A 12,259-nucleotide genomic window follows, 5' to 3' on the forward strand; every position below is an offset into this window, starting at 1 on the left:
CAGAACTTAACGCCTGGCATGGTCCCTCAAACTGGTTGTGATACTCAGCTGGCATGGCTCTTGGAAGGCTGGAAAAAGCAATGGCCTACATTAAATGAAGTAGAATTGCCAGAAATGCCATGGCAAACTGTGAAGGAAGGAATCAGAAGGGACAGAGATACTGGTGCGCCAACATGGCTCTACGGCATGCTGCAATGGAACAAGACCCACCAGCTGACTATGAATCTTGGCGGTGCCAGCAGGAAATGCTATTCACCGAGGCAATGAGACTTGCATGGTTGAGGGGACGCACCAGCATCTCTGAGAAGCTTCGGAGGTACTGTTTTCTGGTCTGGTGCCTACTGGGACATATCCGAAGTAGAAGGTAAGCTTTTGTACCTTGTCTCTCCTATTATTAAAGGAAGCCCAGCACTTTTTAAAAAATTGAAGTATAGTTGATTTACAATGTTGTGTTAGTTTCTGCTGTACAGCAAAGCGATTCAGTTATATATACATATATATATACATTCTTTTAAAAATTCTTTTCCATTATGGTTTATCACAGACTATTGAATATAGTTCCCTGTGCTGTACAGTAGGACCTTGTTGTTTATCCAGTCTATATATAATAGTTTGCATTGGCTAACCTCAAACTCCCAATCGACCCCTTCCCTACCCTCCTCCCCCTTGGCAACCACAAGTCTGGAAGGAAGCCCAGCACTTTGACAGGACCCTGTGATGGGTAATTTTGTGTGTGAATTTGGCCAGGCTATGGTGCCCAGATGTTTGGTCAAACACCAGTCTAGATGTTGCTGTGAAGGTATTTTTTAGATGTGACTAACATTTAAATCAGTAGAGTTGAGTAAAGCAAAGTATCTTCCCATAATGTGGGTGGGCTTCTCCCAGTCAGTTGAAGGTCTTAAGAGAGAAGACTAAGATTACCCCCAAGAGGAAAGAATTTTGCCTTGGACTGCCTTCTGACTCCAGACTGCAACATGGACTCTTGATGGAATACCCACCCCGCACATTTCACTTTGGGATCCCCACAACCGTGTGAGCCAATTTTTACAATCAATCACAATCTCTCCCTCACTTTCCCCTTCCTCTCGCTCTTTCTCTCTCTCTGAGTTCTCCAGAAAAACAGACTACAACAGAATTCTGATGAATATAGTCTCTCTCGCTTACGACGAGTAGGGTGCCCCAATCCAGGCACCAAGAGGGACACAGCCTGGCAGGCACCTCCCCACTGCCAAGCCCTCTCCTGCCCCCCGCTGGCCCCCACCATGGAAACCTGGATACCCAGATGACCCGACATCATGAGAGCCTCAGGGCCAGTGTTGCTAACCCTTCTGGCTCCTGTACCCCACCCCAAGAAAGGAACTCACATTTCCCTCACTGCTGCCTCTCGAGGAGAGGGACACCCAACCTCTACTTGGAGTAGCCCACGATTTCCAACTTTCTTTCTACTTTAGAAAGGGGAGAGGGGCTGGGACAGGAATAACGGCCAGATGAGGGGCTCCCTTCCCTGCCGCATCTCTGTCTCAGGAGGGAGGAAAGCTGCAGCAAATGCAGGTGGGGACACACAGGGTTGGGGGAGGCGAGGGTCCTGGGTGGGGAACACCCCCAGATACACATGGAGCACCACGTAGGTGTCTGCTTAGGGCCAGAGTTAGCTGAAAATCCATTTCCAAGTCTCCTATTGTCGCTCTCGTTCCACGTGTAGAACTGAGACTGAATGGGTTTGAGTCCTCCTTTGAGCGATAATTCTTGGCCTGATAAGCGCTTGCCCCGATTGCGGGAATTTCAAGAAAGTTCTTAGAAAAGGAACCTCTCAGAGGGGCTCCTGACCCACTCTGTGTGCTGTATGTGGAACTGTGGAGTAAGTTTCAACTTTTAAATTCCAAAACGTATATAATAAAATATTAATGAGACAAAAGCAAGTTGCTCCGCCAAGCCCTGAGGGCAAAAGTTACGCCCAACGTGGGGCTCGAACCCACAACCCTAAGATGAAAAGTCTCACGCTCTACTAACTGAGCTAGCCAGACAAGGGCAGAAAAAGCGTGCTCCTCACAAACTAGTTGGATTTCTTCAGAACTTTACTGTCCTAAAAATGGTGGGGACAAACCCTGGATCCTGTGCACACTACATCCCGGGCACTGGAGTGCTGAATTCTCGGGTCCTTTCAGCAGAGGACGAGAGCCCCAACAAGTTCCTGTCTGCTGTCCGGCCGTGGGTCTGTGTAGTCCCAGCAGCTCCGGGGAGCTGGAAAGTCGGGGGCAAGGGCACGAGGTTGGGTATCACTAGAGACTAGTAAGGATCGCGGTGTGATCCTCGCTTAGGGTGTGGGAGGTGTCGGGTTCCAATCAGGGACGATTTCTCATCATCAAACTCTCAGCCCTCTTTTGGACGAGTAGCCTGAAGCAAATCAGGAAGGCTCCATGGCCTCGCCTCGGGGACAAGCCAGGGAGGCCTTCCTTCCCAGGTGGATGCTGGACCCCTTGCTAGCGGGGCAGCGCCGTTCAGGAAGAAGTGAGCACCAACCCCAGTTCTGACCCCTACATCAGGGTTCCAGAACTGTGAGGGTTTTCTGGGGCCGAGCTCAGGCCAAGAGGGACCCCGAGATGCTCGAGGCTCACCCGGGCTGGCCGGTTGGGAGGTGGCAGAGTCTCATTCTCAAGGTCCTGGATTTGTGTCCCATTGTTGGGTGAAATTTCTGGCCTGGGAGACTTTCACACTCACCCGGGCCGCAGGGACTCCCTCCTCCTCCTGGTCACCTGTCCCCTCCTCTAGCTGTTGGGGACTGGGTGGCCCTTGTGGCCTGGGGGAGTCTGGCTCTGCGGCTCTGGGGCCCTAGTGTGCGGGAGGCCCCTCTCCGTGAGGTTCCGGCAGCGCTGCACCTCTTCTTCTCCTTCTAGAATCGAAACCGAAACCTCCTCCGGCGCAAGTCCCTGCGGGCTTGGCGGCCGGAACTCGGCCCAGGATCGGAGGGCGGAGCCGCGGTCTCAGGCCTCCAAAGAGAGACGTCAGGAATTGTTTAGGCTCCGGCTCGTTGGTCTAGGGGTATGATTCTCGCTTTGGATGCGAGAGGTGCCGGGTTCAAATCTCGGACAAGGCCCCCTTTTTATTTTCAGACATCCCCAGTTTTTGGGCTGAAGACTCCGGAGCTCTGCGGAGTCCTGAGCGAGAGGATCTTGGTCCCCGCCTGCCGCGATCCGATCGGGCTGCGCCCAGTTCCGTGCTGCCAAGTGGCCATCGCTCCGCTTGGGGCGGGTGTTTCCAGGCCGGAGGCTTCGTCCTAGGGGCTCCGGGACTGGCCTGGAGGCCTGGCGCTGGGGGAAGGAGCCCGAAGGGAGGGGCAGACACTTCTGTCTCCGCTCGCGGGAGACCAGGTCTGTGTGCCAGACGGTCGCTGGACCTGGGGTGACGATGTAACTTGGTCTGGGCGTGTATTTTTGCTTTGGGTCATAAATTCAAATTCCGGACAAGCCCACGTTTCAACGTCTTTTTCCTACTTGAGGGGCTGCCAAAAGGGCCTTCCACGACCAAGGGAAGGAAGGAAACCGCATTGGAGACTGAGCATGGGAACCGCGAAGGACCTGGGGTCCCCACAGGTGTCCAGAGGGCGGTGCTCTAGACACGGGGTCTCTTCTCCAAGTTGGAAGAACGGCAATGTTTACATAGGTTTTATTATTATTATCTGAGGCCAACAGATCCAGCCATTGAGAAGATGGCTTGTAACTCACAGTTTCCAAGAGGAGGGGGCACGCCTCCACGTGGGGGGAGGGGGGCACAGGGGAAGCAACAGAGTCAGTCAGGAGGCGGAAGGAATGAGAAGAAAATGTGGGCAAAAGAGACTTTATTGTGGTTTCACGAAAGGTGAAACAGGTGAGGCAGGGAAAACAGGTTTAAATGGGTTAGTCTGAATAATTTCAGCGAGTTCTGGGGCATAGGTGCTGTCCCTAGTTGTCTGTTTCCCAGCCTTGAGGTGATTCTGGCAGATGGGTTGTGGCCCAGAGTGTAAGAGTCCGATAAAACAGGTGGTTGTGGACTCAGGATTGGTTGGTTTGTATCTGAAATGCCTGCTGGCAGAGGAATTGTTTACTATCTCCTAGAATTGGCCAACCTTGGGAGGGGCATTCCCTCCAGAGTCAGCAAGGCTCCAGACATCAAAGAATCAGAATACAGAAAAGAAAAGACATGTGACACGGGCAGGGACTGAGGCTTTGGTTGAAATTTCAGGTCCCCCAATCTGGGAAGAGCTTCCTGATCCCAGGGCCAGGGGATTATGGCACAGAGCCCCTGCCAGGCGAGCTGCCGCAGAGCCAGATCTTCTCAGAACATGCAGAGGGGGCAGGGGGCTGGTGGGCCTCTTCTCTGACCTAAACGCCTGGGTTTCTCCAGTTAAGCCCAGGGTCGTGCAAGCTGGGTGCCCCTTTCATGCCTCCTGACTCTCAAGTCCCCGAGCGAGTGGGTTTCCTGCACAGAACCCCGGGCCCCACTTGGATGTCCAGGGAGGCCTCTCCCACCCCTGAGGCCTGGTGGGGGTCAACGGGGTAACTAAGCTCTCTGGCCAGCACTTCTCCTACACCCAGAGCCTTTTAAGACTCCCCTTTCCTTGAGGGGAAAGCACTACTGCCTCTACCAGCAGGTTAGTTCCTCTGCAAAGTCCTCTTCTGTGTCAATGGTATCCCTCCCTCAGGCCTGCCTTAACCCCCTTTGGCACCCGGCGGCGTCTGCTCCCCTCTACCCATGCCCTCAGTCTAGGGCCTGCCTCCAGCTGGGCATTTGTCCAGTGAACAGGAAGTGCGAACTGCAGAGGAAGGTCCCTGTGGAGGAATTCTTACCCTCACTTTGGCTTCAAATCCCCGAGGAGCCCAGTTTGCTTTTTCTGGTCATTTTATGGCAGAAACGGAATCCCTGGCAGAGCTGGTGTGGGGTCGGGGCCTGTGAGGATGGATCATGTGGCAGGCCCAGGGGGTGGTGGACCCAGATCCCAGTTGGACTCGAGTGGCCAGATCGGGCCTGGACACTGAAGTCTGGTGTCTGGGTGTGCTCAGCGGACAGGGAGGGGCCGTGACCCAGGTCACAGCAGTGGCGACGGCAACGCGGGGCGGGGAGTGTCCCCTGAGGGCTCCCTGAGTTTCCTCAACTTCCTCCTTCATCCTTTTGCTCCCTACGTAAACCCCCTCGCCGGGGCCCCTTCCCAGCTGCTGTCTGCACTGGAACGCGAGTCTGGGGCTCCGGGAGGCGGTTCTCTGGGCTGGATGGGGTGTGAGACTCGGGACCCCGCTGCGGGTCTTTCCAGTGAGTGGCGTGGGGGTGGGGGCGGCGGTCCCGGGGGCGTCCGGGGAGCCCGCGACGCCAGGGGCGGGGGGCCAAACCCGGCTCTCAGCTTCACTCTGCTGCCCAGCCCTTAGCCCGGTGACGGAAGAGGGACCTGGGGACGCTCTCCTGAGCTGATCATCTCAGTTTTCCACGGACGGAGAGGAGAGCAGAGGAGCGGGACCCTCCAAAACCCGCATCGGGACTTGCCGACTTGGGAGTCTCAGAGTGTGGCAATGCTGAGCCTTCCCATCCCCCTCCTGTCCATGGAATCAAATTCTTCCCTGACATTCATGGGGAAAAGGGAAACGATCCATGCACGAGAAAACTGAGACAGTCCAGACCAGCGAGGACAGAGCCACGTTGAACTTAACAGGAGGGCCAAAGACCCTGAGAAAGTGGCTCGTTGGTCTAGTGGTATGATTCTCGCTTAGGGTGCGAGAGGTCCCGGGTTCAAATCCCGGACGAGTCCCTCTTTTAAAGAGTAGTTGGGATGTGTACCGGGGAAACACCGCTGTCACATTCACTAGATATGGACATGCCCACCCTGGTTTTCACCCTCGTCCTTCCTCACAGTGGTCTGGGCTCCTCTGCCCTGTAGGGTCACTCCTGTTTGAGAGACGATTGTGACTTGGAATCCAGTACACCCCTCACTCCCAAAGGAACATCCTAGTATAAGTTGAGCTTTTTACATCGCGCTGTCTTGCAGATGCAGAGATAATAGTAGCAGCTCGCTCCGTCGACGAAATAGACCAAAGGAGAAACTGGTGGGTGGCTTTTCTCTGGTAGCCAGGTTCAAATCTTTGATGGACCCATTTCTAAGGTTCCTTTGGTTAAAGAAGTTGAGGAATCAAGTGGGTTCGCGGACCCACTGTAAGAAGGGGACACCAGGCCTATGAGAGCTTGGGCGGGGTGACTCATTGCGAAGTGACAGGCTGCGGATGTGGCAGCGTCTGGAGCCGGTTCGTCGGACTAGCCTTTGGTGCATTTTGTACCTAAACCGAATGCCAGGAATTGCTTAGAGGTTCTGTCAAAAAAAACGCCCAACCGGGTGTTCGAACCAAGGACCCTGAGATTAAGGGTCTCACGTTTTACCAACAGAGGTAGCCGGGCACCCATGCTTGGTAGACTGCGGCCACGTTTGGAAAGTTGACTGGCTGTGGATAACCCAAAATGACTGGGCTGGGTAGGCCCCGGGGTCAGCTGGGACGTGGAGCACCCTCGGGCGACCTGCGTGTTGAGAATGCCCGGAATTCGCCGTGTCCCCAGCCGGAGAGCAGCTGGGGCGGGGGGAGGGGTAAGGCTCCACACTGACCGACGGACGGAAGGACAGACAGCGGCTCTGCCACCCCCGGGAGCCCTGAGGCACTGATAGAACTCGGGGCGGGCCAGCCCGAGATGATCCCGCGACGCGCGGACACGCGGCCCGAAATGGGACAATGTCAAGGGACCCACCACCGTATATGCGCAAACAAGCCCTTGAACCCAAAATAATTGTTAGACTTAACCGGATTCCACTTGTGCGCATAACTCCATCCATACTTCCTTTGAATTATCTAAAAGAAATTTATTTTTATTTAAAAACTTATTTTGCCCCAACATTTCTTGGTCTGTCCTTTGGACGATCTTGAGTTGCTGGAACCAGCGACCTGGAGGTGGATTGCTGGAGGGGATTGGAGACCCCGTGGCGCCTGCTGCGACACCTACCCTGCTCACGCCCTCTGCTTTAGGATCCAATCTCCCGGGATTCAGGGTCAGAAATGAGACGTCCCTGGAGGGAGCAAGCGGATCCTTGCATACCAGGCGTGAGACCCGGGAAGGTCGGGGCTGGGGCAACCCCTGCCACAGCCCCCCTCCCGGCTTGGCTCTCCAGAGCAGAAAGGAACTTCAGATACATAACGGACTGGGAGTGGGGCCTAGGGGTTGTCTGCTCCTTCCCTACCCCAAATTCTGGAGACAGGGCGCCTCGGAGAATGTGCTGAGGACTCAGTGAGATTTCAGACTCCACCAACCTCGATGTGTGGACCTGGCCTGCATCCTGAATCCAGCCAACCAAATGCGGAGTGGAGGTTAGGAGGTAGCTGGAACCTGCATGCGCACTGAGCACGAGAGAACACTGCAGCATCACCGTTAATGTTGTTGGATGTGCACATGGCATTGCGAGTATTTTAGAACAAAGGACTTTATTTGTAGAGATATTTGGGGGGGAAAAGAAGGCAAAAAGCTTTTACGGGTGAAGCAATGCTATATGTGCTTTACAATACGTCAGAAAAAAAGGAGAGGGAGATAGATTTCAAAAATACACGGGAATGGGCCGTGTCCCGCGCGGGCCGCAGTCATGGGCGCGGGAGGCGGGAGCGCGGAGCGGCCGGCGGTCCCTGCTCCTAAAGCGCGGGGCTGCGGCCTCGGGGCCCGCCCGCCGCCTACTCCCCGACGGCGGGGACCTTGAGGCCGCGCCCCCAGGCGCCGGGAAGCGCTCAGTCAGGTTGGCCGCTGTCGTCTTACGGGCGGTTCCAGGTGAGACCGCGTCCGCCGCCTTCCCGTCTGGGGGTCCCGCCCTCTGGGCCTCGTAGCCCCGCAGGCCTGTCCCCAAGTACCGTCACGGTGGGGTCAGACCTCAACCTAGGGGTTTGGGGCGGACACCAGCGTTCGGCCCGTAACAAGATGGGAGCCGCATTTTCCAGAAATTCCTCTGGAAGTTCGAGTTTGCCGAGGAGAAATCCGGAGGCAGCCAGAAGTGTGGCCTTGAACTTCAGGGCTGCTCTCCAGGGAGCCTTCGTGAAGCACCTGCTTCCCTGCTGCAGACGAGAGACGGGCGAGGACTCTCCAGGGCTGGGGACGGCAGTGGAACCCCGCGAGCTCCAGACCGTCCACCTCGGTGCTTGGGCTGAGGTCGTGGCAACAGTTTCCCTGACTTTCCTCCCCCACCTCATTCGGTGCAAGCCCCTGATTTCCCGTGACCCCAGACACCTATGGTCGCTTTACGTTTTCCTGATGGACCGTTGCTTGATTTGGTTGTGGGTTCTGGAAGGGTGGTAGATTCTATTTTTCCCAATTATTGGCTTTCTTCCTTGATGTTGAACTTGGCCATGTGATTTCAAAGGCATCTGTAAAGTAACCAGAGCTGACTTTCAGGAAGAAACTTTAAAAGCTGTGTGCGGGTCACCTCTCCTCTTCCTGCCCACAGTGTGAGAACAGCATGTGCACAATTAGGGCTGCTTTTTCACCCTGGACCCTGGAATGAACACACAGCCACAGCCAAGCTACAGCCACTGCAGCTGTTAGGTAGCACCAGCAAGAAATAAACAGTTGTGATACTGAGAAAAAAAACAACAACAACATGGGAATGGAGGAGGCTGTGGTGTTTGGGGGCAGGGGGTTATGTAATTCTGCTCGATTTTGTTGTTGTTGTTTTTAGAGAACTCTAAAACTAAGGATTATTTTGAAAACTTTATTCTTTGATCAAAGAATGGAGAGGTGCGAATACACCCTCTCCTAAAGTTTATTTTATTTTTAACATCTTTATTGGAGTATAATTGCTTTACGATGGTGTGTTAGTTTCTGATTTATAACAAAGTGAATCAGTTATACATATACATATGTTCCCATATCTCTTCCCTCTTGCGTCTCCCTCCCTCCCACCCTCCCTATCCCACCCCTCTAGGTGGTCACAAACCACCGAGCTGATCTCCCTGTGCTATGCAGCTGCTTCCCACTAGCTATCTGTTTTACATTTGGTAGTGTATATATATCCATGCCACTTTCTCACTTTGTCACAGCTTACCCTTCCCCCTCCCCATATCTTCAAGCCCATTCTCTAGTAGGCCTGTGTCTTTATTCCCATCTTGTCCCTAGGTTCTTCATGACCTTTTTTTTTTTTTCTTAGATTCCATATATATGTGTTAGCATACGGTATTTGTTTTTCTCTTTCTGACTTACTTCACTCTGTATGACAGGCTCTAGGTCCATCCACCTCACTACAAATAACTCAATTTCGTTTCTTTTTATGGCTGAGTAATATTCCATTGTATATATGTGCCACATCTTCTTTATCCATTCATCTGTTTATGCTAAAGTTTATTTTTTAAAAAAACCCACTGGAAATTTTCAGCTACTATTTCTTCTAAAACTATTTAGCCCCATTTTTCTCCTCTCTTGGGTCTTCAATGACTCCAATATTATTTATTTTGTTAAAGCCCCACAGATCCTTGAGGCTCTGTTATTTGGTTTATTTTATTTTTTAAGTTTATTTTCTCTGTTCTTCAGATTGGGTAACTTCTATTGTTCTGTCATCAGGTTTACTGATTCTTCTGTCTTGTTCATTCTGCTGTTGCCCATCAATTAAGCTTTTTATTTTGGTTACTGTATTTTTCAGTTCTAAGTTTTCCATTTGGCTATTCTTTATATCTTCCATTTATTAGAGACTTTCACTTTTTAAATTTGTTTCAAGTAGCTTGTAATTGCTACTTGAAGCATTTTTACCACGGCTGCTTCATCCACCTTTACCCTCCTTGGCAGATGGTTCCAACATTTGAGTCGGCGTTTCTTGATTGTCATTTCTCCTTCAAGTTGAAATTTTCCTGGTTCTTAGTTTGACCAGTGATTTTCAATTGCATCTTGGACATTTTCGGTATTACGTTATGAGACTCTAGATCTCATTTAAATCTTTTGGTTTGCAGCCTTCTCTGACTAGATGCACCTCTGGTAGGGAAAGAGGGAGCCGCCCTGTTGCTGTCTGGTGGGGGCAATTCACACAGGGTGGGACCTCCTTACTGCTGGGCTGGAGTAGGTGCTCGTGCTCTCCACTAGGCCTCGGATGATGCCCCCTGGCTGGGGGGAGAAGGGGCGCCTCTTACTGCTCCCCATGTGGACAAAGAGAAGGTTGGGGCAACGTGGATGTCCATCATTAGAGGCTTGATTAATGCAGCGCGAGGGTGCTGCTACTAGGTTCTGGGCCACCGGCTGAGGTGGCTCTGAGGTTTCTGTTCAGATCCCAGGAAAGGAAAGGGGAAGTGAGAAGAAACTGCGGCCGAAGTTAAGGGGTCCCCTTCGTGAGGTGCACGCTCAGGGCAGTCCTACCCAGCCGCCCTACTCTCCCCTTTCGCCCCGTGGGAGGGGTGTCTCTGGAGGCTCCCCGATCCTCCACTGGTCATTAACAACAGAAGCAGCGCAGCCCGGCGGCCAGAGCCTAGCTCACCCGCAACACAGTTGGGGGCTTTCCCGGACCGGGGCCCGGGTGGAAGTTCCCCAATTCCCAGCCCAGCAGCGTCGGCTCGGCCCTCCCTCTGGCGGCCAGAGGGGAAAACCACCTGGGAGTGTTGAGCCTCAGAGGGATGGGCGGAGGGCGAGGTATCCCAAGCTGAGGCTGTGGCCTCCAGCTGTGCGTGGAGATCTCTCTCCTTACCTCCCACTCCCTAAACTAATATGGAGCCCAAATTCAGGACTCAGATTCAGGACTTCTGGCCCTTCCGATCAGTCTGGCGGGCTGGATGTGGGCGGTGGAGGTCGATGGGCCCTCAGAGCCATATTTCGTTCCCGCAGGAGTCCCTGGGCTGGGTACCCTGGGAGTTCTTGGGATAAAAACAAAGTGGAACGGGCTCGTCCGGGACTTGAACCCGGGACCTCTCGCACCCTAAGCGAGAATCATACCCCTAGACCAACGAGCCACAGCAGACCTAGCTGTCTGACTTCTTATTCCAGGTTATCTTCACACCATTTCCCTGTGCAGCCTTAAGTCTCCGTTTTCTCCATTCCGAGCGGCCCCCGCATTGAGCTCGGATAAGTTCAGCTCTCAGCCCTCGAGAAGAGGATAGCGCACTGTCGCCGCCCCTGTGAGCACCAGGTCTCGGAGGCTGACGCTCTGCGGATCCGGGACTCCCTCGTGCCTCTCCTAGTCCTGGGCTCGGCTGGCGTCTCCACGCCCAGAAGACTGACGCCTCCACGGCAGGGGAACGTGAGGGTCCTTTCTTCTCTCTACAGCCCAAGGCTCGGGACAGAGCTAGAGTCACGGTGCCTGGATTCCTCCGTCCCGACGAGCCCACGCGCGACGCAGCTGTCGCTCTCCTCCATTGGAAGCGAATTGGGATTCAGAGAAATGTGCGTCTCGTGAGGCTTAGGGACCAGGAGCACCGGTCACCCCAGAGGACCAGTTAGTGTGGCCGGGGCCTTTCCCGGGGCCCTCCCGTAGGAGCCTCCGTCCCTGAGCTGGTGGCCTTGTCCACAGCCCCCACCTCTCCCAGCCCCGGAGGCTCTGTCCTCTCCAGAGCTCTGCAGAGGGTCCCCAGCCCGCTCTTCCCTGTGCATCCCAGCGCCAGCACTAAAATGTTCAGAAGAGCTCATGCCTAGATTCCGATGGGCTTTCTCACACCTGAGATACAACCCTCGCGTGTCCCTCTTGCTCCTGCGACCTCGGTGATCCTCCTCTCCACCGAGCATTCTGGCTCCATTCTGCATTCATCCCACAAACTCCCTGCGCCGGATCCTTAGCCAGGCCCCGCGCTGAGAACTCTGCAGGGACAAGATTTGTGGGGACCAGCCCCACCCCGAGAGACGGTGATCTTAGGGCACGGAAAGGCACACACCTGTAAGGGAGGGGTCACGGGCTGGGGCAGGAAGGCTGGTTCAAGTCCTGACACAGGGGCAGAGTGAGGAGGGGGAGATGGGGGAAGGGCAGAGTGGGTGGGGTTGACTGGAGTGCACGTTGGAAGAGGGGCTGCTGCAGGGTCCGAGGGTGGAAGGAGGGGAACCACACAACCTTGCTGTGGGGGGAAGGCCCATGGCCTAAAGGGGTCTGGCAGGCCTTTTAAGCCGGGGATTGTGAGCCCCAGCTCCACCAGGAGCAGGGGCTGCGTGTTGGGTCTCGGAGAAGGTTTCTGTTGCCCGGGTTTGGGGCAAATGGAGCTCCAGCTTTGGACATCGGCATAACTTAGCTCCTCCTACAGACCCCCGAGGCTGGGAC

General features: G+C 54.3%; 3 non-coding genes across 3 annotated transcripts; 1 reads left to right on the forward strand and 2 right to left on the reverse strand.

The window, feature by feature from the left end:
* Positions 1-1,951: 1,951 nt before the first annotated feature.
* On the reverse strand, positions 1,952-2,024 carry TRNAK-UUU (transfer RNA lysine (anticodon UUU)). Its single transcript has one exon. It is a non-coding gene; the product is annotated as a tRNA-Lys (tRNA).
* Positions 2,025-5,701: 3,677 nt separating this feature from the next.
* Positions 5,702-5,773, forward strand: TRNAP-AGG (transfer RNA proline (anticodon AGG)). The gene has a single exon. It is a non-coding gene; the product is annotated as a tRNA-Pro (tRNA).
* Positions 5,774-10,895: 5,122 nt separating this feature from the next.
* On the reverse strand, positions 10,896-10,967 carry TRNAP-AGG (transfer RNA proline (anticodon AGG)). The gene has a single exon. It is a non-coding gene; the product is annotated as a tRNA-Pro (tRNA).
* Positions 10,968-12,259: the final 1,292 nt, after the last annotated feature.

This window comes from Eschrichtius robustus, chromosome 16 (genome assembly GCF_028021215.1).
Source record: "Eschrichtius robustus isolate mEscRob2 chromosome 16, mEscRob2.pri, whole genome shotgun sequence".
Taxonomy (NCBI): Eukaryota; Metazoa; Chordata; class Mammalia; order Artiodactyla; family Eschrichtiidae; genus Eschrichtius; species Eschrichtius robustus.